The sequence below is a fragment of the Hemitrygon akajei genome, chromosome 16 (genome assembly GCF_048418815.1).
Source record: "Hemitrygon akajei chromosome 16, sHemAka1.3, whole genome shotgun sequence".
Lineage (NCBI taxonomy): Eukaryota > Metazoa > Chordata > Chondrichthyes > Myliobatiformes > Dasyatidae > Hemitrygon > Hemitrygon akajei.
In genome coordinates this window covers 15,813,114-15,837,454 of record NC_133139.1, presented here as the reverse complement: position 1 = coordinate 15,837,454, position 24,341 = coordinate 15,813,114, and the positions used below count along the sequence as shown (strand labels likewise).

The 24,341-nt window shown below is 41.8% G+C and overlaps 1 pseudogene; it reads left to right on the top strand.

Annotated features, from left to right (window-relative positions):
- The first annotated feature begins 780 nt into the window (after positions 1 to 780).
- Positions 781 to 2,284, top strand: LOC140740321 (sin3 histone deacetylase corepressor complex component SDS3 pseudogene; annotated as a pseudogene).
- Positions 2,285 to 24,341: the final 22,057 nt, after the last annotated feature.

The following is a 24,341-nucleotide window of genomic DNA, read 5'->3' as shown; positions in this document are numbered from 1 at the left end:
GTAACTCAAACAACCACGCATTACTACAGTGGTGTGCAGACAAGCATTTATGAACACACAGCATGTTAAACCTTGAAGTGCATTGGCTACAGGAGCAGAGGACCACACAGTGTTCCACTCCTGTATCTAAGAATGTGGTCACTGAATGTATATCAAGGTTGGAGACAGTGCCGCACAGATACACCAGATAGTTTTTTGCATCCGCTTATCATTTATTAGTGAACTCTGTTTACTTCAGGATACATGCATCTGTGCTTGAGTCTCTGAGTGAGCCAGAACGCCTCCTGCATTATGACTGCTATTTGGTTCTCCAGCCCACAAAGCTAAACAAAAGGTGTTAAGGAAACTTTATTTCACCACGACCTTCTAAATAACTAAAGTGCTGCCCATCAGTCAACCAGCCTGGCAGGATTGCATTCAAAGCCGGCAATGTAGACTCGAACACCTTTCACAGATTTTTGTACCTTCGTCTATTGCAACATTCCCCCCCCCCCCCCACCTGACCCACACTTCTCACATACTGCCCTAATCGTGGTCACCATGAGATGACAGATCGAAGCAGCAGTACTTCGTATAAAAACCATAAAATGCTGGAAATACTCAGCAGGACAGAACACATCTGTGAGAAGAGAAATAAAACGTTTTAGGTCGAAGACTCTGTCAGAACGGGGAAGGAGACAAATGAAGCTTGTCGAGCTGCCGGGTGTGTGGTGGGAGGTATGTCTCTGATAGGTTAAAATTAAAACCAGGGTGACCATGAAGTATCTGGTCAATGAGTGAATGGAAGCAATTGGGAGTGACACAAAAGAAGAAAAGGATATGGGAGTTGTGAAATGTAGACCAAGACGATGTGCCCAGCAGTGTTCATGGGTTTGTGAACCATTGAGAAAAATCTGATGGCAGAGGGGAAGAAGTAGTTCCTAAAATGTTAACTGCAGGTCTTCATGCTCCTGTACCTCCTCCCTGATGGTAACAACATGAATCTGACATGCCCCAGATGATTATGATTTACGTATCTGATTAGACCATTCAAACTTCCAATCCTGCTCTGCCATATGATAACATCATAGCTTAATCTGATGGTCACCCTGTCTCAGTTTTCCTGTCTACCTGCAATGAACTTCCAACCACTGCATACTAAGTGCCTACCTCGACATTAAAGTATTCCAAAACTACATTTCCACTGCCTTTGAGAGTTCCAAAGACTCATAATCCTGAGCAATCCCTTCTTTTTAAATAGTGACCTCAAGCTTTAGATTCTCCCACAAGAGGGATCATTGTCCTCAAATTCACTCTGCTGAGAGCTCTCAGCATGTTACATTCTAATGTAGTACCATGCTTCCCTCAGTCTCATACACTTCAGCATACACAACGATAGTCTATCCAGTCTTTTCCCCTTGAACAACTCGGCCATTGCAGATATTAATCTAATAAGCCTTTTCTGAACTGTTTCTGATTGATTTTCATTCTTCCTTAAATAAGGAGGCCAATACTCTACACAAGACTCCAAATGTGGATGCACCAATGCCCCTCATATACGCATCTTTGTGCTATCACTTGTCTTTCATACCCCTATCTCATTTGTTCCCACTGAGCTAATTACACAGCCAATCTTCTTATACTCCTTAGATTCCTGACCTTTATGATACCATCTCTTATTGTGGCCACAACTCGGATGAAGATACAGAGAATGCAAGTAAGACAGATATTGCCAATAAGCAGGATGGTGAAGACTGCCTGGAAGTAAAAGAGCAGATGTACCAGGAGAAATTGACATCTCTCAAAAGACAGCTACAGCGTTTACAGGAAGGCAGTTTGCTTGAGTATTAGAAAAGGATGAAGAAACTAGATCAACAATACAAGGAAGGAATACAAAGTGCAGAGCTTTTTCTGCAACTGGAGACAGAACAAGTGGAAAGGAATATTAAAGAGAAGAAAGCAGCAGTGAAAGAATTTGAAGATAAAAAGATTGAGATAGAAGAAAAGAAAAAAGATGATTGAGAATGAGAGGCTAACCATGGAACTCACAGGAGATTCTATGGAGGTAAAGCCAATAATGACGAGGACACTAAGGAGGAGACCTAATGACCCTGTTCCAATTACAGACAAAAGCCAAAAATCTGCACCTGCGCAAATCAATGACTTGTTAGCAGATGAACAGATAATGGAAGATCTGCGAACTCTCAATAAGCTTAAATCTCCGAAAAGACCAGCATCTCCGTCTTCTCCTGAGCACCTTCCCAGCACTCCTGCTGAATCACCAGCACAAAGTTATGAAGCGTGAATAGAAGATGGAAAGTTATATCACGATAAGATAGTATCATAAAGGTCAGGAATCTAAGAAGAATACAAAGATTGGTTGTGTAATTAGCTCAGTTGGAACAAATGAGATATGGGTATGGAAGACAAGTGATAGCACAAAGATGCGTATATATCTAGGACAGCTGCACGGAGGTGATCTTAGCAAGTTGGAGGCACACATCTTCTTGACTCCCTATGCTCAGACGTCAACTTTTCATGATTTTTATATGGAAATCTGTATTAAAACCAATGAGTTTATTGACAGACATTACCCAGAGAGGCAGAGAAGACCCCTCCAGTGACTTGAGTTATAAGTGGGTCTTAGACCAAAAGCAGAAAAGAAAGCTTGTTATAATTTGATATTATTATGTTACTTTGTTATAATTTGATATCATTGAGTTACTAAGTAAACAAATGGTAGGTGTTTGTATGTTAAGGGTAAACATATTTGTTTAGCATTGTGCCCCAGTAAAAAAATGTTGATACGCTATTAAAATAAAAGGGAGGAGTGTGCCGTGTAGCCTACAGTATAATAAGGGACTACTTTATGTTTTAGTAACATGTCGTTGCATGCGCTATTAGGTGTGTATTGATCTGTACGTGTGTGCTGAGTACAGATTATGCCAGTAAAGAACCATGAAACTTAGCTCCCGTCTCCAGCGTTTTTATTAAAGCATTGTTGTGTAAACAGGCCACATACACAACATATCCCTTTCAAAATTTTATATGTTTCCATAAGATCTCCTCTCATTCTTCTGAATTCCAGTGAATACTGTCCCAGGCAACTCAATCTCTCATCATAGTCTAACCCCCTCATCCCTGGAATCAGCCTGGTGAACCTTCTCTGCAACACCTTCAAAGTCAATACATTCTTCCTCAAGTAAGGAGACCAGAAATGCACACAGTACTCCAAATGTGGCCTCACCAGTACCCGTACCGGGTACAACTGTACCAGTTGTAGCATAACCTCCCTGATCTTAAATTCAATCCCTCCAGTAATGAAGGGCATCATTCCATTTGCCTTCTTGATAGTCGGCTGCACCTGCAAATGAGCCTTTTGTGATTCATGCACAAGCACTCCCGAGTCCCTCTGCACAACATCATGCTGCAATATTTTACCATTTAAATAATAATCTGATCTACCATTTTTCTTTCCAAAGTGTTCTTTCCAACATTGTACTCCACCTGTCAGACCCTTGTCCACTCACTTAACCTATCTATATCTCTCTGCAGACCCTCCATATCCTCTGCACAAATTGCATTCCACTCAATTTAGTGTCATCAGCAACTTAGATATATTACACTCAGTCCCCTCTTCCAGTTCGTTAATGTATATTGCGAACAGTAGTGGGCCCAGCACAGACCCCTGCGGCACAATGTTCACCAATGATTGTCAACCAGAGAAACACCCCTGTATCCCAACTCCTTGCTTTCTATTGGTTAACTAATCCTCTATCTATGCTAATACATCACCCCCAACTCTCTGCAGCCTTACCTTATGGATTAGTCTTTTATCGAACACCTTAGCGAACGCCCTCTGGAAATCCAAGTAAACAACATCCAACAGTTCCACTCTATCCACTGCATTCATTATGTTCTCAAACAACTATTTGTCAAACAGGACCTGCCTTTGCTGAATCCAAGCTGCATCTGCCTGATGGATCAATTTCTTTCCAAATGCCTCACTACTTCTTATTTAATGATAGCTTCAAGCATTTTCCCAACTACAGATGCCAAACTACCTGTCATATGCCTACATCCTTTTTTGAATAGTGGCGTGACATTTGCCTTCTTCCAATCCGCCAGGGGCTGCCCACAGTCCAGACAATTTTGGTAAATTATCACCTAACCCTCTACTATAACTGCTGCCATTTCTTTCATTACTCTGGGATGCATTCCATCAGGACCAGGGGACTTGTCTACCTTTAGGCCCACAAGTTTGTTCAGCACTACCTCTTTAGTGATAGCTATTGTATCAAGGTCCTCAGATCCCATCGTATCCATATCATCTTTTTTTGGCATGTAAGATGTGTCTTCCAGCTTGAAGACCGACACAAAATAGTCATTCTAGGCCTTGGCCATTTCCTCTTTACCCAATATCAATTCCCCCTTCTTGTCCTTCAAGGGATCTACATTCATCTTAGCCACCTTTTGCACTTTATATAATTATAAAAACATTTACTATCTGTTTACATATTTTGTGCTAGTTTATTTTCATAATTTATCTTCCCTTTCTTTATTCCTTGTTTAGTGGTTCTTTGTTGCTTTTAAAGTTTCCCGATCTTCCAGTTTCCCACCACTCTTAGCGACTTTGTACGCGGAAGCTTTTAGTTTGATGCCTTCAAGTGTTTTCTTTCTTGTGGTCGATCGGCAGGTGGGTGACCTATTAATCTTATGTGTGTAAGGCGGGGGGGGGGGCATTTGGTGCTACTGTTGCTGTTCTTTTCTGTGAGTGGGGGGGGTCGGGGGGATTGTTATGTGTAAAGGATCACTGATTGTTTTTGTGGCTGTTTTTTGTGTGGGCGATGGAGGATCTTGGGATCTGCAAGGTTTGTTTCTTTACTTTTTCATGCCATTTGGGGAGTTAATGTCTTTCCTTTCAGCAACAACAATACTTTTTCTGTATTTAATGGCTATCTGGAGTAGACAAATATGAGAGTTGCATTGTACATGCATACTTTGACAATAAAATGAATCTTTGAACCTTAGAACCTTTACCCCTACATTCGTCTTTTTGAAAATTATATTCTAAGACACATAAATCCCTCTGCATCTGGAATTACTGTAGTTTAAAAGTTGTTCTACCATTATGTTGAGGGCCTCTTTCACCTTCAGTGATACAGACAGAAACGTCCAGTCACATTTCTGTGGTTGGCACAGACTTCTGGTAGATGACAGATTGCAGTGACCACTTCCTGATAAAATCTTCGTCAGATGTAGAAATTCATCCTTAGTCTTGTGTTAAGCATGCAATCATCTTGGTGTTTATGCTTGCATTCTACTGCCAGTATTGTTTAATTAACCAAATGGGGGTGTGTTAGAAATAATACTGGTCCAGATTTCATGGGGAAATGCATGACATACAGAATCACTGCATATTTCTAAAAGTATCAAGGTCTCGAAATTTATGACTTTTTTCTTCATAGTTTTCTTGAGTGCTCCATCTTTGGATTTCTCCAACAGAAATGCAGTGGATTGTGAAGTTGCAGTAGTTCTTCATCTGGGGAATCCCTTCCCAGAACATATTATATACCGTAGATGTCGGATTATAAGCCGCTACTTTTTTCCCACATTTTGAACAGCTTTGAACACTGCGGCTTTTACTACGGTGCGGCTAATACATGATTTTTTTTCATGCCGCCAAAAACATTTTGCCTCGTAACAGTAGACCAATAAAATTGATGAGTAGTTCACAGAGGTCCAATGAAATTGTACGATAAATCAAGCGCACTTTCACAATTAAATTATTGTAAATCAGTCATTTGTACTCACCCTCATCAACATGGAAAACACTCGAAGAAAAGCATTGTGCTGCCTTTATGGCAGTTATTTAGTTTATAATATTTTCGCTTAGTAATTCATTTGTTAGTAATTTCTAGTTAAAGTTAGAAGTGTTTTAACTATATTTGTTTTCTGTACTACATCCCGGGATGCTATGACGTCACACCCGGTTTCGCCGCGTCTTGTGGGAAATACTGGTTTGCGATAAACGGGAAGGAGGGGGGCGAGCAGCATTAGATCTGAGCGAACGCTGCTTTTAAGTTAAAGGCGATCAATAACTTTTCCTGGTAGGCTGCAGTATATATATTTTTTACCAGTCGTTAGGAGATATTGGAATGTTGTTCAGTAAAAAAGTATATGCAACGTAATTTGTGTGTTACCGATACGTATGTATATTTAAAAGTAGCCGCGTTACAGGCACGGTTCGAAAAAAAGCATTTGCAATATGTATTTGTTTATGTTACCATATGGATTTAATTAAAAGTTAAAAAATCCTCACGTGTAATATCTTTCTGTGTAAATATCTCATATTACAACGTGGGACACCTGCGGCCGAAAATCCGGTGCGGCCTAAAATCCGGTGCGGCTTGTACAAGTACAAAATTGATTTTCTTTCTAAAATTAGAGCCTGCGGCTTTTAATCAGGTGCGCTCTGTAGTGCGAAATCTACGGTAGTCAAAAATTCCCTTGAATACAGAGCAACATCTGTGAAGGTCTCAGGTCAGTATTCAGGGGAGTTTATTTCAATGTTTCTAGTTACTTGCCATTTTTTAAATAACTAAGCATTTCTTTCTAAAAAAAATCAATTCTTGAGCTTGATTGATTTGCTTTTTTTCTTGAACATTTCTGAATGTTCAAACACTTTCAAAGTTTATGACAGCTTTGGATGCCAGCAAAAAGAGGAGTCTAAATTAAACAATTGTCAGGAATTATTTTAGCAGTGTTCATCCACATATCCTTGCATTATAACATTGACACGTGGAATGTCCTGCCTGTGAGGATTGGATTAGTAATTCCAAGAAGCTGGACATTGATGGATGTGCCAAAGAAAAGTTTGGATAAAACATGCACTCAGTGGCCACTGCCTAATAAAGTAGTGTTTGTGGACTACTACAACTGTAGTCCATCCACTTCAAGATGCAGCATGTTGCACTTTCAGGGATGTTTCACTGTTGTAATGTGTGGTCACACACACACACACACACACACACACACACACACACACACACACACACACACACACACACACATATATATATATATATATATATATGTAGTATCTGCCTAAGACTTTTGCATAGTACTGAATATCTAACAAGCCCCCACTGGAAAATCTGTGATTCAGCATCAAGTCCCATACATGCATAGAGTGTGTTGAGTAATCCTTATCTGAAAATCTTAAAACTTCTGAAATCCAATTTCTTTTTTGAGTGCTGACATGATGTCTCAAATGGAAAATTCCACAAAGCCCTGGGAAGGTTCCCAGGCAATGCGCAGGTCAGTTTTGAGAAGTGACCGCACATTAGTAATGAACAGAAGTTAATGAAAAATAGAAAAACATTACATAAAATGAAAAGTGAAGATCTTGGATGTGTATTGAAAGAGTGGAGTGAAGTGTTTAAGTTTCACTGGTACTGATGCTGACTCTGGACTTTGGATTCAGACCCCATTTGGAGTACTGTGTTCAGTTCTGGTCACCTCACCATAGGAAGAATGTGATACTATAGAAAGAGTGCAATCTTACCAACATTCAAATGGCAACATTCAAACTTCTTCCTCCAACCCTCTATCATGTACAAGAGAGTTATTGAGTGTCGGATTGAACAAAGGCTACTTAACGGTATGAAACAAGCAAAGATCTATCACGATGAACTGAAAATCAAAGATACTTGTGAATGTTCCACAGGCTGGTTGCAGAAATTTAAGAAAAGGCACGGCATTAGATTTTCAGAGATTTGTGGTGATCACAAAGCAGCAGAGAAATTCATTGATGAGTTTACTAAGATCATCTCTGATGAAAATCTAACACCAGAACAAATCTACACTGCTGATTGTTTCTCTTCCTTACATAAAACCTAAAAAAAAGTAAAATACAAACACATTGTTCTGTAACTCTTTGATCAAAACATGGCATTGTTGCTGGAGACAGAAATCTGCCTTTATTTGTTGTTTCAGTTATTCTTCCGATGCTGATGTGCTGCTTTTAATACTTCGCACACATTATGATGGCAGCATATAGTATTAATGACAGTGTGGAGGATCAGAAGAAACTTGGGATCTGAGACAATAGGGCACTAAAAGCTGCTGCACAGGTTGACTGTGTGGTTAAGAGGCATACGGTGTATCGGCCTCCATCAACCATGGGATTTAGTTCAAGAGCCCAGAGGTAATGTTACAGCTATATAGAACCCTGGTTGGACCCCACTTGGAGTACTGTGTTCAGTTCTGGTCATGTCACCACAGGAAGGATGTGGAAACTATATAAAGAGTGCTGAGGAGATTTACAAGGATGTTGCCTGGATTGGGAGCATGCCTTATGAGAATAGGTTGAGTGAATTTAGCCTTTTCTCCTTGGAGTGACAGAGGATGAGAGGTGACCTGATAGAAGTGTGCAAGGTGATTAGAGGCATTGATCGTGTGGATAGTCAGAGGTTTTTCCCAGGGCTGAAATGGCTAGCACAAGAGGGCACAGTTTTAAGATGCTTGGAAGTAGGTACAGAGGAGGTATCAGGGGTAAGTTTTTTACTCAAAGAGTGGTGAGTGTGTGGAATGGGCTGCCGGCAATGGTGGTGGAGGGGGATACGATAGGGTCTTTTAAGAGACTCCTGGATAAGTACACGGAGTTTAGGAAAATAGAGGGCTATGGGTAACCCTAGGTAATTTCTAAAGTAAGTACATGTTTGGCACAGCATTGTGGGCCGAAGGGCCTGTATTGTGTTGTAGGTTTTCTATGTTTCTATGTTTTTATTATATTTTCATTATAATAGTATTTTTACTGTTAAGTAAAATAATAATAATTTTTACAGTTAAGTACAAATCAGTGACGAACAAGTGTAAGACAAAGACTGCTTACCAGTAGCACATAAAGTCAGAGTTGGAATTGATACCAATCCCAAGCTATTTCATTATATATTCCAAAATTTGAAAAATTCCAAAATCCAAAACAGTTCCAGCCCCATGCATTTTAGGTAAGGGGTACTCAACCTGTAGCTGCGTACAACTAGAAAACACAAACAATACTCCAGCTAAGTGTCAATTCTCTCAGGAGAGGAGTACATAGAAAACAGATACTCACTTTTTCCAAATGTTAATGACTCTTAAAAAGTATAATGAAGATAAAGGAAACACTATCGTTTTTTAAAAATCGGTATTTTGGAGTTTTATTTTTCATTTATACAGAAGTAACTAATTTCCCTTTTTGAACATAATCCTGCAAGCTTTGCTTTTATTTTAAAAAATATACATTATTTTATGAACCTAAGCTCTAAGACCAGGCTTTAGATGTAAGCTATAAGCTTTATGCTCCCAGGTTTGAAGTGTTAAATTTCACTGGGACTGACCTTGACTCTGTACTTTGGATTATCTTACCAACATTGAAATGACATGTTGGTAGCAACTTCTTCTTCCAGCCCTCTATGATGTACAGGAGAGTTATTGAGCCAGAGTTACACTAGAGATCAAGTATATCCTCTATATATAGCATGAAATTAAAAAGAAGTTTGTGAAATTCAATAAATGGTTGAGAAGAGGTGAAAATCTATCCACTTGCAATAAGGATGTTTAAAGTAAGGTAGAAAAGCTAGCTGCAGCTCTAATCAAATCCTAAGTTCAGGAAAAGAAAGTCACTGCACTTAGGCAAATAGATTCATAAGCTCATAGATACAACATAGAAACAAACCCTGTGGCTTATCAGGTACACACTGGCTATTAAACAGTTAGTTACAAAAACCCTATGTTATCTCAGCATTTTTGTTCAACTCCCTTCAGACTCAGTCACTCATCTACTAAATTAGAGGTGATCTACAGAAGCCAATTAACCTGCCAACCTTAGTGTCTTAGGGACTTGGGAGAAGAAGAAAGAAAGAGAACCTGCAGAAAACCACACCCTCACAGGGAGAATGTGCAAACTGCACAGAGTCAGGATTGAACACGGATCTCCAGGACTATGTTTGGCACCTTTTCTAGCTGTTCTACCTTGCTGCCCTCTGTGTAATATTTTTTGCCTCCAGGTCAAATGGTTGTAGCTTCAACTTGACATCTACATGAAACACTGTTGCAGGAAAGCAGCATCCATCATCAGAGACCCCTACCACCCAGGACATGCTCTGTTCTCACTACTGCCATCAGGAAGAAGGTACAAGAGGTAGAAGTGGATACAATAGGGTCTTTTCGAGGTTCCTGGATAGGTACATCGAGCTTAGAAAAATAGAGAGCTATGTGTAACCCTAGGTAATTTCTAAAGTAAGTACATGTTCGGCACAGCATTGTGGGCTGAAGGGCCTGTATTGTGCTGTAGGTTTTCTATGTTTCTATGTTAACCCACACCAGCAGATTCAAGAACAGTTATTACCCCTCAGCCATCAGGCTTTTGAACCAAAGTAGATAACTTCACTCAACTTCATTTATCCCATCATTGAAAAGTTCCCACAACCAATCAATTCACTGTCAGGGACTCTTCATCTCATGTTCTTGATATTTATTGCTTATTTATTTATTATTATTACTTTTTCTTGTTGTATTTGCACAGTTTGGTGTCTTCTGCAGTATGATTGAACCTTGTTAGTGTGGTCTTTCATTGATTCTGTTAAAATTATTATTCTATCGATTTATTGAGTATGCCCACAAAAAATGAATCTCAGGGTTGTATATGGTGATTTAATGTACTTTGATAATAGACTTTACTTTGAAATTTGAACATCCAGAATCCGGAGTACAATAATCTCAGATGACACTTCAATGCAGTACAGGTCTCGTTCAGATTGGACATTCTGTGAAGGACCATCTTGATCATATGACAGAATTTTGAAGAACAGGGGAAGCTACTCCGGGCCAATATTTATCCTCCATTTCATATTGTTAAGATTGGTTATTTTATCACCATTACATCAGCTGGAAGGACAGACACACCAACACCAGAGTACTGAAGGATGTCGATGTGAACAGCATCTCCACCATGTTAGGGAAATACCAACTCCGATGCATTGGTCATGACATCCACATGCCAAACTCACATTTCCCCAAACAGATCCTTTATGCCCACTTGAAGAAAGGCTTGTGAGCAAAGGAAACACTTCAAAGATAACATCAAAAACAACCTCAAGAAATTCAACATTACATCTACAAACCGGGAAGTCATTGCAGTCAATAGATACACCTGGAGGAAATCTGTTCAAGAGGGAGGTGGGCCACACGAGAATGATCTTTGCTGTGCCACAGAGAACAGGTGACAGTTGTGCAAGGAGAGAGTGAAGAACCAGTAGACCCAGCCATTAACCATAGCCACTGCTTATTTTTGCCCACACTGCACCAGAATGTATGGATTTGGGATTGGTCTCTACAGCTAGATGAGGACCCTCCAATAAACAACCCTTTGGGAGAACATTATGCTCAACTCCGGTGATCACACAATTGCTACCATTACATGATTACAGGAGAGCTTCCTGTCATGTTTCCTACACTACAGTAATAACAACTCTTCAGGAATAATCCCGTGTCTCTAAAGCATTCCGGACATCCTGGAAGGAATGTTAAAAGTAATAGACAATCGGTGGTACACTTGTACTCTTGCTCATTAATGCAAATATCTTGTCAGTCTGTCACGTGGCAGCAGCTCAATGCATAAAAGCATGCAGTCCTGGTCAAGAGGTTCAGATGTACGTTGGACCAAGCATCAGAATGAAGGATCAAATGTGATCTGAATGACTTTGACCATGGAGTGAATGTTGGTACCATACAGGATGGTTTGAGTTTCTCAGAAACTGCTGATCTCCTGAGAGTTTCATGCACAATAGTCTGTAGAATTTACCGAAAACGGTGCAAGAAGCAAAAAAGAATCCAGTGAGCAGCAGTTCTGTGGGAAAACATGCCTTGTTAATGAGTGAGGTCAGAGAGAGTGGCCAGGCTGTTTCAAACTGACAGGGAGGCGATAGTAACTTTAATACCCAAGCATTACAACACCTCTGAGTGCACATGTCAAACCTTGAAGTGGACTGGCTACAGTCCTCAAATATACAATCTGTGGTCACTTTATTAGGGTCAAGATACCTAAAAAAAGTGGCCACTCACTATATAAATGTAAGTTTTCATTTCTTTGTGTGAATAAAACTTTGAAAGCATTATATACACAACACTGGAGGAACTCAGCAGATCAGGAAGCAGCTACGGAAAAGAATAAACAGTCGACATTTTGGGCCGAGACCCTTCTTCAGGACTGAGAAAGAAGGGGGAAGATGCCAGAATAAAAAGGTGGGGGGGGGGGAGGGGAAGGAGGCTAGCTGGAAGGTGACAGGTGAAGCTGGGTGTGTGGAAAAGATTATGGTTTGGAGAAGAAGGAATCAGACACTAGAGGGGAGTGGACAATCAGAAAAAGGGAAGGAGGAGGGGACCCAGGAGAAGTAATGGGTAGGTGAGAAGAAGTAAAAGGTCATAGTGGGGAATAGAGGAAAGAAGGGTGGGGAGTGGAGGTGGAATTGTTTACTGGAAGGAGAAATCAAATTTCATGCCATCAGGTTGGAGCGTACTCTGATGGAAAATAAAGTGTCGCTCCTCCACCCTGAGGGTGGCCTCATCTTGTCACAAGAGGAGACCAAAGATCAACACACTAGAATTATTTAAACTTCAAAATAACATGTTAGAATGTCGTTCACAGTGCTAAAGTTTTACTTGATGCACAAAACTTCTAGTCTTTCAAAAATGAATAAACAGAGGACATTTTGGGCTGAGACTCTTCATTAGGACTGGGAGGGAGCAGGAGATGTCGGTGGAGACTGGCCAGATCTACCTGTGCCACTGGGCTGAAAACAGCTGGTATTCGGCACAATTATTCAATCTCAGCTGAACAAGCAACAGAACCGCAAAGAGTTTTATGTTCACTATGAGTTCACAGGACTAAAGAAGGGTCTTGGTCCAAAATGTTGACTATTTATTCATTTCCATAGATGCTACCTGGCCTGCTGAGTTCCTCTGTTATTTTGCGTGCATTGCTTTGGATTTCCAGCATCTGCAGACTTTCTCATGTTTATGATTTTAAAGATAAAGATTAGCTTTATTTGTCGCATGTACATCGAAACACACTGTGAAATGTGTTGTTGTATCAAATCAAATTAGCGAGGTTTGTCGCCACAATTCTGTCACCAAGATAGTATGCCCACGACTTACTAAACCTAATTCTAACCGTATGACTTTGGACTGTGGGAGGAAACCCAAGCATCTGGAGGAAACCCACACGGTCATGGGGAGAATATAAAATCGCCAGACAGACAGCGATAGAAATCAAACTCCAACAAAAACTGGTGCTGAAAAGTGATTGTGCTCACCACTATGCTACCATGCCTCCCAAATGCATTGTTTGCGTTAAATCAAATCAGTGAGGATTGTGATGGGTAGCTCACGAGTGTTGCATGCCACAAATCACTATCCCTAACTCGTACATCTTCAGAATATGGGACATATGAAGCAACTGGAGAAAACCCATACAGTCATGGGGAAGATGTACAAACTTCTTACAGACAGCAGGGAGAATCGAACCCCAATCTCACAGCTGGTGCAGTAAAACATTAATAATTGTTATGTTATTGATGTAACATCTTAAACACTGTGGAAAAATTCCAGTCAGTAGTGGAAGAAACCTTCATTTTAATGCCCCAATGCAGGTCAGGATGAGAGTGCTGGACATCTCGTTGCTCAAGAATCATTGCAATGCAATGGTGAGCTTACAACTTTTAAAGATAAAGATTGGCATTATCTTTCACAGGTACATTGCATTTTGTATAATTTTGGTTTCAGTAATGTGAGAATCTGGTAAACAAGATGTCATGTTGCTTCAGATACCTGAAGAGTTGTTGTTATTCCTGCAGACCCCTGAAGCAGATCAACTTCTATCCTCTGAATTTTAGAAGCATCGAAGGTGATTTTATTGAAACATGCATGGTCCTCATGAGTACAAGAGATTCTGCAGATGCTTGAAATCTTGAGCAACAGGTATAAAATGCTGCAGGAACTCAGTAAGTCCTGATGAAGACCTGAAACACTAACTGCCAATTCTCTCCATAGATGCTGCTGGGTTCTTCCTACATTTTCTGTGTGTTACTCAACATTTTTGAGGGGGTGGGGGTGACTTGCCAGGGTAAAAACAGAAAAAGATGTTTTCTCTCATGGTTGTGGGCACCTGTGTGGGATGGCAGTGTGGATTGTGAATACTCTCTGCCACAGAGTTGTCAGAATCATGATATTTTTTTAATATATTCAAGGCTGGGATAGATTTTTAAAGTTCAAGGAAATTAAGGTGCATGGGTGATGAGGTGTATAAGGCCAAGATCATAGTGCCAAGATCTTATTGAATGGTAATGCAGACACGTTTTCCTATTTTTTAAGTAACACACACAAAATGCTCGAGGAATTCAGCCGGCCAGGCAATAACTATGGAAAAGAGTACAGTCAATGTTTCCGGCCGAGACCCGTCACCAGGACTGTTATTTATATTACTTCCATACTGAATGCCATGATTAATGGACTAGATTAAGAGTAAACACTCCGAAATAGCTGACTCGATTACTACCTGTACTTGAATCATGATTGGCAGAATGTTAAACAGATGGCACATAGTTTCTTTCAAAATAGCCATCAAACACAGACTTCAGGAAGGGAGAATTGAGGTGCAGATGGGATTACTGAGCCATTTAAATGAGTATTTACCATTCAGAAACAGAGACTGCACAATATCATTAAATGACTATGCAAGAAAATTTTCATTCTTAAAGTGATATTGCCACCCACACAGCTCACTAGCACAATTTGTTGGGTTGCCATAGAGTGCATTATTCAATTTGTATCAGGATTTCCTGTCATTCTCTGGTTTTTTAATGGGGTTTTGTCTGAGTGTGTTATTCTTCAGAGAATACGTTAGATGAAGGGTCAATTCATGAGAATGCTAAACATGTCATTTAAGCAGCAAGCTTTCTGAATGCCTTGCCAATATTCCTCCTTTAGATGTCATCTCCAAATTTCAGAGTTCTTTGTGTGAACTTGCTTCACACACAGTGACTCCTGCATCTCCAGTGTACTGAAAATCAAAAACACAAGTGTCTCTGCAGATGCTGGAAATCCAGAGGAACACCCAGAAAATGCTGGAGGAACTCAGCAGGTCGGACAGCCTCTATGGAGAGGAATAAAGAGTCAATGTCCTGGGCCAAGGCTCTTCAGCAGGACTGGAAGGGAAGAGGAAGAAGCCAGAATAAGGTGGGGGGAGGGAACGTGAAGCCAGGGGAGGAGAGAGGTCAGTAGGTGGGTGGAGGAGGGAAGATGTAGTGAGAGGCATGAAGGTGATAGGTGGGAAGATAAAAATGCTGAAGAAGGAATCTGATTGGGGAGGAGAGTGGGCCATAGTATAAATGGAAGGAGGAGGGGCACCAGAGGTGAGGGTGATAAGTAGGGGAGGAGAAGAGAAGTGGTAAGAGGGGGAGCCAGAATGTCACCCATGGACATTTCTTGGAGGGTCAAGGGTTGTACTTCTGACACTTGTGAGCTTGGTTCAGTCCATATAAAACTGGAGAAGGGCATCACCCCATCTTTCTTTAGAGGAGTAAAGAGGTATGAGAATCAATCCCCTGCCTCCTCTTTCTCCTTCTCATTAGGTGGTCTGAGGAAAAAGATAATAAATAATCTAAATCAAAAAGAATTCCTTTCCAAAAAAAACCATATGAAGATGATCCTTGAAACCTGCCATTTATTTTGACTGTGAGAAAAAGCTGTCTGCTTCACCGAAATCTTCAAATCATAATCTATATAATCTTCCCGGTCGTCACCACCACTATGCCTTGCCTTTCTTCTTCAGCTGACAGTCAGACTACATCAACTCGTTATGCACAATGTATTATTTCATTTTTAGTGAAAACTAGTTCAAATGATTCGCTGCAGCAAAGTAACACCCACATGTAGTCTCACCATAGAAACCAAGTCAGCAGTTAGTCAGAAATGACGTCAACCCATTCTGTGGCCATCCTTCAGCATTTACATGAAGCACACACAGAAAAAAAAATTGTGGCTGTTCATTTTAATTCTTGGCCTCAGTCACATGAACTTGCAGAGAGAGAAAATAAGAAAAACGTTATTTAAATTTATGACTGCTGTGATTTAAAGAGATCCAACACTAAGTCTTAGGCATTTCTGAAATTAGTATGGACATAACTCACTCCCTTAATGGTCAGAATTTGGAATCAGCATTTGAGGAGGGGAAATGGTGCTCCTGTTATTTGGCCATAAATACTAACGCAACTGCAAGAGAGAGGCAGATGTGTACTCAGTGACAGCCAAAAATCTGCTTCACTACAAAAATTCACTGAACAACCTGATATACCTGTGTTGGACTGGCTATGAAACACTCTGTATCAGAAGCAAATGCTATGTACACTTTTTATGATATGGTAGATGTTGTTAATAAACTCTAGCATGTAAATTAGCTACTATTATGTGGATCACCTTCAGATTTTAATTGTTGCATGATAATCTGAAAATATGAACTTTTAATTTCATTTTTGAAGTTCATCCATTAAGCATAGAACTGTGGATCACAGAAGCAGGTCATAAAAATGAGGAAGTTTGCAGATGCTGGAAATCCAAAGCAACTTGCATAAGATGCTGGAGGAGCACAACAGGTTAGACAGCATCTATGGAAATAGTCAGTGTTTTGGCTGAGACCCTTCTTCAGGACCGAAAAGGAAGGGGAAAGCTGCCAGAATCAAAAGGTATTGGGAGGGGAAAGAGGCTAGTTGGAAGGTGATAGGTGAAGTCAAGTGGGTGGGAAAGGTCAAGGGCTGGAGAAGAAGGAATCTGATAGGAGGGGACAGTGGACCATAGGAGAAAGGGAAGGAGGAGAGGATCCAGGGGAATTAATAGGCAGGTGAGAAGAGGTAAGAGTTCAGCATGGGGAATAGAGGAAGGAGGGGAGTGGAATTTGTTTACCAAAAGGAGAAGTCGATATTCGTGCCATCGGGTTGGAGGCTAGCCAGACGGAATGCAAGGTGTTGCTCCTGCACCCTGAGGGTGGCCTCACCTTTGCACAAGAGGAGGCCATGGAGCAACATGTCGGAACATGAATGGGAATTAGAATTAAACTGTTTGGCCACTTGTGGGAAAGTCCCACTTGTGGCAGATGGTTCGGCCAATTCTGACCATCTTGACCATGATGCCTATCTATGCTAATCCCATTCTCCCACATTAGGTGCTAATCCCGCTCTGTCTTTCCTTTCTAAGCACCTGTTCAAGCACCTTTTAACTATTGTAATTGTTTCTGCTCCCTCTTCTGGCAGAATGTTCTAGATATCCTCCATCCTCTGTGTGGAAACCTTACCCCCTCAGACCTCCTTTAAGTTTCTCCCCTCTTACCTTAAACCTGTGCCTGTTAGTTCTAGATTCCTTTGCCCTGTGTAAAATACTGAGGAAAATACCTATCCTTCCTGTCATCAGCCCTGCAGGCCTGTGCACCTGTATTTGTTAGAGCCGACAAGCTCTTGTGCTTTCTGTTTAATCTTGTTAAATTTATTTTGACTGGAATGGGGTTTTCCACATACTGTAATTATTTAAAGGGAAATCCAGATGAGCTCTTATCATGGAGTCCTTGTGTTCAGAGAATGATTCATCACACGGTGTTGCTCAGTCAAGCCATTGATGCTCTGTTGGAATTCCTATAAATAAACTCTTGTTTCCATCTCTACATGGGAGTCTGTCACTCCTCCGCACCTGGTTTTAGTCATTGGCAGTGCATAACGTGATACTATCTATGCCTTTCAAAATGTTGTAAATCCCTAAAGGTCACACCTCACCCACCTGTGCTCCAGCGAGAATGAGATTCAGATTCAGATCTCTATTAAAACCCAGATTTACTTATCACATGTACATCGAAACTTTCAATAAAATGTGTTGTAGTGTTAACAAACTACACTCCTAAAGATGTGCTGGCAGCAGCCCAGAGTGTTGCACATATTCTGGTGTCAACATAGCATGCCCACAATCCGATAGGCACAACCTATCCAATCTGTCCTCATAACTACATTCCAAGCAATGTAGTGGTAAATCTCTTGTGCACTCTTTCAATAGCTACCCTATCCTTCCTGTAGTGCAGTGACTAGAACTCTGTACAATACTCTTAAGTGCAGTACAACTTCAACATCACATCCCAATCCTATATTCCATGCGCTAACCTATGAAGAAAATCATGCCAAATACCTTTTTCACAAGCTTAACCACTTTCAGGATGCAATGACCCCAAAGACTCTCTGTGCATCAACACTCTCAAGGTCCTATTTACTCTATATGTTCTGCCAGAACTAGACCTCCAAAAGTGCATTACCTTGCATTTATCTGGATTAAACATCATCTGCAAATGCCCTACTTAATTTTTCAGCTAACCTATATCCTTAGACATTCTTTGTTTTCTATAGCTCAAGAGAATTTGGTGTCATCTGCAAATTTACTTATCATACCTCCTACGTTCTTATTTAAGTTATCTATACAGTATATATTAGAAACAACAAAGGTCCCAGTATTGATGGTGCTGTTATACCACTAGTTACATACATCCAGCCTGAAAAACACCCGTCCATCAGTGCCGTCTCTTTCCTATTGCCCAGCCAATTTTGGATCCAGTTTGCCAACACTCCACACATCCTTGTGCCTTAGCCTTATGGACAAACCCACCTGTGGACTTGTCAAAGGCCTTACTAAAATCAAGTAACCTACATTGACCACCTGACTCTCATCAAATTCTCTCTCCCCTCCTCAAATAAAAACCTTAAACAGGTTTGTGAGCCAGGATCTACCTTGCACAATGCATGGGTAGACTCCTAAAATCAGCCCCTGCTTTTCCATGTGAACATCAACCCTGTCTCTCAAAATTTTCTCCAACAATTTTTCTACCAATGGTAGTTGGTAGTATCCAGGTGAAGGGGCTCGGCCCAAACGTCGACAGTGTTAATCACTATAGATGCTGCATGACCTGCTGCGTTCCATCAGCATTTTGTGTGTGTTATTCATACTTCCCTTTTAGAACAAAGGAACAATATTAGCTACCCTCCAATCTTCTGGTTCCCACAACCCATGGCCTCACTTTCAAGGGCTCTTCATCTCATGTTCTTGATATTTATTGCGTATTTATCTATCTACCTATATGTCTATTTATCTATCTATCTATCTATTTATCTATTTATTTATTTTTGCTTTTGTATTTGCAGTTTTTTGTCATTTGCTCATTAGTTATTTGTCCACCCTGTTGGGTGCAGTCTTTCATTGATTCATTTGTGGTTCTTGGTTTTACAATAGACAATAGACAATAGGTGCAGAAGTAGACCATTCGGCCCTTCGAGCCTGCACCGCCATTTTGAGATCATGGCTGATCAATTCCTATCAATACCCGGTTCCTGCCTTGTCCCCATATCCCTTGATTCCCCTATCCATAAGATACCTATCTAGCTCCTTCTTGAAAGCATCCAGAGAATTGGCCTCCACTACCTTCCGAGTCAGTGCATTCCAGACCCCCACAACTCTCTGGGAGAAGAAGTTTTTCCTTAACTCTGTCCTAAATGACCTACCTCTTATTCTCAAACCATGCCCTCTGGTACTGGACTCTCCCAGCATCTGGAACATATTTCCTGCCTCTATCTTGTCCAATCCCTTAATAATCTTACATGTTTCAATCAGATCCCCTCTCAATCTCCTTAATTCCAGCGTGTACAAGCCCTGTCTCTCTAACCTCTCTGCGTAAGACAGTCCAGACATCCCAGGAATTAACCTCGTGAATCTACGCTGCACTTCCTCTACAGCCAGGATGTCCTTCCTTAACCCTGGAGACCAAAACCGTACACAATACTCCAGGTGTGGTCTCACCAGGGCTCTGTACAAATGCAAGAGGATTTCCTTGCTCTTGTACTCAATTCCCTTTGTAATAAAGGCCAACACTCCATTAGCCTTCTTCACTGCCTGCTGCACTTGCTCATTCACCTTCAGTGACTGATGAACAAGGACTCCGAGATCTCTTTGTATTACTCCCTTACCCAACTCTATACCGTTCAGATAATAATCTGCCTTCCTGCTCTTACTCCCAAAGTGGATAACCTCACACTTATTCACATTAAACGCCATCTGCCAAGTATCTGCCCACTCACCCAGCCTATCCAAGTCACCCTGAATTCTCCTAACATCCTCATGACATGTCACACTGCCACCCAGCTTAGTATCATCAGCAAATTTGCTGATGTTATTTTCTATGCCTTCATCCAAATCGTTAATGTAAATGGTAAACAGCTGTGGTCCCAATACCGAGCCCTGTGACACCCCACTAGTCACCACCTGCCATTCCGAGAAACACCCATTCACCGCTACCCTTTGCTTTCTATCTGCCAACCAGTTTTCTATCCATGTCAATGCCTTCTCCCCGATGCCCTGAGCTTTGATTTAACCCACCAATCTTCTATGTGGGACCTTATCAAATGCCTTCTGAAAATCGAGGTACACTACATCCACTGGATCTCCCCCATCTAACTTCCTGGTTACATCCTCGAAAAACTCCAACAGATTAGTCAAGCATGATTTACCCTTGGTAAATCCATGCTGGCTCGGCCCAATCCTATCACTGATATCTAGATATGCCACTATTTCATCCTTAATAATGGACTCTAGCATCTTTCCCACCACCGATGTCAGGCTGACAGGTCAATAGTTCTTTGTTTTCTCCCTCCGTCCTTTCTTAAAAAGTGGGACAACATTAGCCATTCTCCAATCCTCAGGAACTGATCCTGAATCTAAGGAACATTGGAAAATGATTACCAATGCATCCGCAATTTCCAGGGCCACCTCCTTTAGTACCCTAGGATGCAGACCATCTGGACCTGGGGATTTGTCAGCCTTCAGTCCCATCAGTCTTCTCATCACCGTTTCCTTCCGAATGTCAACCTGTTTCATTTCCTCTGTTACCCTATGTCCTTGGCCCATCCATACATCTGGGAGATTGTTTGTGTCTTCCTTAGTGAAAACAGATCTAAAGTACTCATTAAATTCTTCTGCCATTTCTCTGTTTCCCATAACAATTTCACCCAATTCATTCTTCAAGGGCCCAACATTGTTCTTAACTATCTTCTTTCTCGTCACATACCTAAAAAAGCTTTTGCTATCTTCCTTTATATTCCTGGCTAGCTTGCGTTCGTACCTCATTTTTTCTCCCCATATTGTCTTTTTAGTTAAGTTCTGTTGTTCCTTAAAAACTTCCCAATCATCTGTCCTCCCACTCACCTTAGCTCTGTCATATTTTCTTTTTTTTAATGCTATGCAGTCTCTGACTTCCTTTGTCAACCACTGTGGCCCCTTTCCCCCCTTTGAATCCTTCCTTCTCTGGGGGATGAACTGATTTTGCACCTTGTGCATTATTCCCAAGAATACCTGCCATTGCTGTTCCACTGTCTTTTCTGCTAGGCTATCCGTCCAGTCAACTTTGGCCAGCTCCTCCCTCATGGCTCCATAGTTTCCCCTGTTCATCTGCAACACTGACACCTCCGAGCTGCCCTTATCCTTCTCAAATTGCAGATAAAAGCTTATCATATTGTGATCACTACCTCCTAATGGCTCCTTTACTGCGAGATCGCTTATCAAATCCTATTCATTACATAACACTAAATCCAGAATAGTCTTGTCCCTGGTCGGCTCTCGTACAAGTTGTTCCAAGAATGCATCCCGTAGGCACTCTACAAACTCCCTATCCTGTGGTCCAGCACCAACCTGATTCTCCCAGTTCACCTGCATGTTGAAATCCCCCATAACTACTGCGACATTACCTTTGCCACATGCCAATGTTAACTCCCTATTCAACTTGCACCCAATATCCATGCTACTGTTTGGTGGCCTGTAGACAACACCCATTTGGGTCCTTTTGCCCTTACTGTTCCTCAGTTCTATCCACACAGACTCTACTTCTCCTGACCCTATGTCTCCCCTTGCAAAGGACTGAATCTCATTCCTCACCAACAGGGCCACCCCACCCCCTCTGCCCACATTTCTGTCCCTACGATAGCATGTATACCCTTGTACATTCATTTCCCAGGTCTGATCTCCCTGCAGCCATGTCTCCGTTATCCCAACAACATCATAGTTACCCATTCGCATCTGGGCTTCAAGCTCATCCGCCTTATTCCTGACACTTCGTGCATTCAGATATAGAATTTTTAACCCATTTCTCCTCTCTCTGTTTGAATCGCTGCCTATTGTGGCTATACGCCCCTAGAATTTTGTTGTCCTTCCTACATTTACTTATTCTTTCAACACATTTAACTCCATGTTCCGTCAGACCATCCCTCTGTACACGAGTCCTCCTTATCACTTGTTCCGCCCCACCTTCCTCTACTACACACTTAATATTCCGGAACCGTGTAGTCCCCACCTGTCTTTTATTCTTCCTCTCGCTATCCTCTCTCACATTCTGGATCCCCGCCCCCTGCAAATTTAGTTTAAACCCCCCCAAGAAGTGCTAGCAAACTTTCCTGCAAGAATGTTAGTACCGCTCCAGTTCAGGTGTAAACCGTCCCTTCGGAACAGATCCCACCTTCCCTGGAACAAGGCCCAATTATCTACAAACCTGAAGCCCTCCCTCCTGCACCATCCTCTCAGCCACGTATTAATCTTTATAATCCTCCTGTTCCTTGCCTCACTCGCACGTGGCACAGGTAGCAATCCTGAGATTGTTACCCTGGAGGTCCTGCTCTTCAGCTTCACACCTAACTCCCTGAACTCCCTACGCAGGACCCCCTCACTCATCCTACCCACGTCATTGGTCCCTACATGGACCACAACACCTGGATTCTTGCCCTCCCTCTCGAGAATAACCTGCACCCGATCTGAGATGTCTCGGACCCCAGCACCAGGGAAGCAACATACCATCCGAGACTCCCGATCTTCCCCACAAAATCTCCTATCCGCCCCCCTGACTATAGAATCCCCTATCACTACCGCTCTCTTCTCTTCCCTCCTCCCCTTCCTAGTCGCGGGTCCAACCTCAGTGCCAGAGACAGGACCACTGCAGCTTGTTCCTGGTAGGTCACCCCCACCAACAGTATCCAAAATGGTATACTTATTTTTGATGGGAATGGCCACAGGGGTGCTCTTCTCTCTCTGTCTGCTCCCCCTGCCTCTCTTGACTGTCACCCATTTGCCTACCTCCTGTCTTTTCGGTGTGACTGCCTCCCGATAACTCTGCCTCTATCTCTATCTAACTCTATCTCTGCCTCTGCCTCCCGAATGATCCGTAGTTCATCCAGCTCCTGCTCCAATTCCCTAACTCGGTCTGATAGGAGCTGCAGCTGGATGCACCTATTGCAGGTGTGGTCATCAGGAACAACTGTGTTGACCCTGACCTCCCACATACTGCATACGGAGCACACCACTGCTCTAACTGTCTCCCCCATTACCTGATCCCAGATTAGTCAGAATAAATGAAAAGCAGGCTTCTTGCCGAAGTCCTCTTGTGCCGAAGCCCGCTGAGCCAAAGCCCAGCACTCTGCTCCTGCGCACTCCGCTGCCCGCACCGACGCTGCCCGCTCCTGAAAGTGGGTCGCTTTTTAAAGCCTGCGCTTGCCACTGATGTCACCCGCGCTTGCGCAGCTTTACCTTCCTCCTCAGGTATTCTCCAGGTAGGTCCGAGGGTCTCGGCCTACCTACAACGGCTGATCCTCCGATCTCCAGTCATATGTCAATCACGAGCACTCCTTACTCCCGCTCCGCTGCTCGCACCGACTGAGTACTTGCAAGAAAGTTTACTGAGTATACTTGCAAGAAAATGAATCTCAGGGTTGTATATGGTGACATAGATGTACCTTGATATTAAATTTACTTTGAACTACAAACATTGGTACCTCACACATTGCTAACATAGATAACAGCATCTTCTTTAGACCATTGGGTATATATCCTCCCTAATGTGCTTCAATATTTTGAGCATGTCTTGTTCCTGATACTGACATGCTCCAGAATATAAACCAACACTTCCCTTTTCTTGATACTGACATACTCCAGAAAATTAACAAATACCTCCCTTATCTCTCTCTGTGACCTTCATGTCTCCTCCCTGGTAAATATCAATGAGTTGTATTTATTTGGGATCTCATATCACCTAGCTCCATTGTCCTTCTGGTCCTTCTGGAGACCCATTGCTCCCTAATCTACCCTCTCATTTCTAATTCTTCCTATCCACCTCTTTTTAATTCTCTCTTATGTTGATATTTCCTATCTTAATATTTCTTTCTGTACCTGATTCGATATTTCTTCCTTCTTGATTCTTGTGCTGT